This window comes from Lipotes vexillifer, unplaced genomic scaffold (genome assembly GCF_000442215.2).
Source record: "Lipotes vexillifer unplaced genomic scaffold, Lipotes_vexillifer_v1.1 scaffold674, whole genome shotgun sequence".
NCBI lineage: Eukaryota > Metazoa > Chordata > Mammalia > Artiodactyla > Lipotidae > Lipotes > Lipotes vexillifer.
The window spans coordinates 248,141-251,020 of NW_006785906.1; positions in this window are offsets into that span (position 1 = coordinate 248,141).

Below are 2,880 nucleotides of genomic sequence, written 5' to 3' on the forward strand. Positions count from 1 at the left end.
AGTTAAGTCTCTGAGAGGCTCAACTTTGCATTTCCCCAACCCCGAGAACTTCCTTTGGGTAAACAAGCCCAAAGACTTATCTGTTTTTACTTTCTGTAACTTACTTGTGTTTGGAATCTAATCATCACCGTTTCATAGATAGCTTTCTCTAATTCATACATATAATCCCATTCCTATTCCAGCTTATTCCCTAAATACTTAATACAGAATCTGCTTCCACACCCTCCCTTACTTCTTTACATATATCAGTATACACACACACACACACACGTACACACAAGCATGTGCAAACACAATTATTGGTCAAATATGTCAATCAAATGTCTCGAGAAGTCTATATTCAAAAGGGAAGACATTTTAATATTCTTACATTCCAACATTAATTTAAAAAATGATTTTTGAGACCTTGAATTGAAAAAAAAATGTATGTTAGCCATACTCCCAAGAAAGACAACTAATACATTAATATAGTTTGTGTGTTTTATACATTTTATAGGATCATATCCATGGCTTAAAGGATTTACTGTGATACAGCTTTATGGTTTCTAAATTCTAAAATACCCTCTGTTAAGCTAACTAGAATATGAAGAATATTTTGTCAAATTCTGATCCCCTTTTTGTCTCCTGCTGGTGGAATTCCTATTTTTTTTCACTGTTTTTCACAGATACTAAAGATTGGCAGATAATTTTACTTCATATTTCCCATGTAAAAATAAGCATAAATCTATAAAACATGTTATCACTCTTATTTTAACTAATAATTATTAGCACATATACATTCTTAAAATGCTAAAAAGAGAGCTATAAATATATGTCAATATCAGTGTTGAATTTTACCAGGACCCTGTGCTCCTGGAAAATGGCGGTGGTTAAGGAAACCATATCCACAACTTTGTTTTTCAGAAATCTTTCTACCCTTTTATGTTCCAGTTAATGGCTTACCACCAAGAAGTGTGCTTCCCCATATGACTTAGATGAGACTCCTTGTAAACTCTTTCTCATGACCCCCATAAGATTCACAGATGACCCTCCTTATTTACCTGTGATGAGACCAAACACAGACCTTTCTCCTTTTTCCTGAACCTGCTGTAAAGGGCAGACACAGACCCTCTAATGTCTTGTTCTTTATCTCATGAATGATTAGCTAAGATTAAATCTGTCCCCCTGAAACTAGATAGACACAGAGATAAACATTTCCTGCTCAGCTGACTGACTGAGACTCATCTAACAGCAAAATAACAACTCCAACTATAAATCACTCTTGTTTCCTCCCTATGAGAGTCAAGGTCACAGCACCATGCTGAGACCTTCTGATCTTTGGATCTGGGGCTGCTCTCCTTATTACAACCAGTGATGCTAGACAAAGCTACAACTCCATTCAGATAACATCAAACAAAACTCTGGAACCAGTGGATAAGTTCGTCACCAAGCACTCCTTGAATAATCTTTCTTTCCTGCACTCTCTGCATTTGGCTTCACACAGGCATGGTCGCATACAGATATAAACATACATTTGGACCTTTCTTGAGCTCTTTGCTTAAAACAGGCAACTGTCCTTCATCAAATGTAAAAGTCTCAAAGGCAGGATAAAGAACAGCTTTTCTAAGTCTTCAAAACCCCTTGGAGTATCTATTTCACAAGGGGTAAGCACTGTTAGCCTTTTGGGTTTAGTTGATACTTTTTCCTAAAAAAAATAGGTGGCGTTTTCCTTCCCTCTTTCTTAATTCATAAGCACCAAGCAAGTTTTGTCCTCCTGAGAGATCCTCTTTTTTTTTTTTTTGAGACAAAACAGATGGACCAAATCTGCTATGAGCTGTTACAACTTATTCCTTGGTAATTCTGTGGGTCACCTTTGAGCAGGTCATGTGGTGTGTGTGCTGGGGGCGCACAGAAATGAATGAATGAGTGTACATTCATCACCTGGGGCTGTGAGGCCAGTGCTTCTCTGCAGTGCCTCCTCGCTGCTCCTTGTTAATGTCAACAACGCCGTGCCAAACTCCTGTAAAAATCTTCTGCAAAACTTGTTGGAAAAGGTGGGCTCCTGAGGTAATGCACCATAGAGGCAACTGGATTTTCATTAAATAAGAATACTCACTACCATTTCTGAGCTGCCTACTGCTAACCTCAGCACCAGGCACATCACACGCAGTATGTTTTCAACTGCGCAACAACCTCCTGAAAGTCAGATTCAAATCTGACTCCAGGATTTCTGCTCTCTCCTTTACTGAATCTGCTACAGAAAATCAGAGATTGTAGAGCACTTGAAAACCTTCCTAGACTACCAATAATCCTCAGAAGAGGTTCTGGGGGGGCCTAACTCTAAATTCACACTCTTACCTTATATTCCATTAAATGAAGCAAGAAGGTAGGCCCATGATGGGCACATAAACTACTGTGACTAAAGGTCTCAAGGGCTGATGCCAAGGCTGTCTGTTCTCAGGCTTCTCTGAACAGCTCGGTGGTGGTGGTGGGGCGGGAGGTCATGGTACAGACATAAAGAAAACCAGTGAAGAGTTGTAGGAAATTATCTGATTGTTTTCTCCCTAGAGGGTGTTATGAAAGTCTCATCCCCAAATCTGAGGAAGCAGAATGTAGATTTCCAGAAACAAGGTGAGATGAAGACAAAATGTTATTTATACCAGTATGAACTCACATCAGCTCTTTCTGGGTGTGCAGCTGTATAAAACTGCCTTTCTTAGGAATAATGAAGTTTGAGACAGAGGTGTTTCTTCCTCAGTTATAAAAAACCATTTCAGGGAGCTGGCTTTCTGCATTGTGTCCCTTCTATACCTGGGTTCGCAGATACTCAAGCCAGTCTGGGAGTGGTGAGAAGCTTGTGAATTGCCAAATGGAATTCTGTTTGTCGTTTGGAGAGAGGGA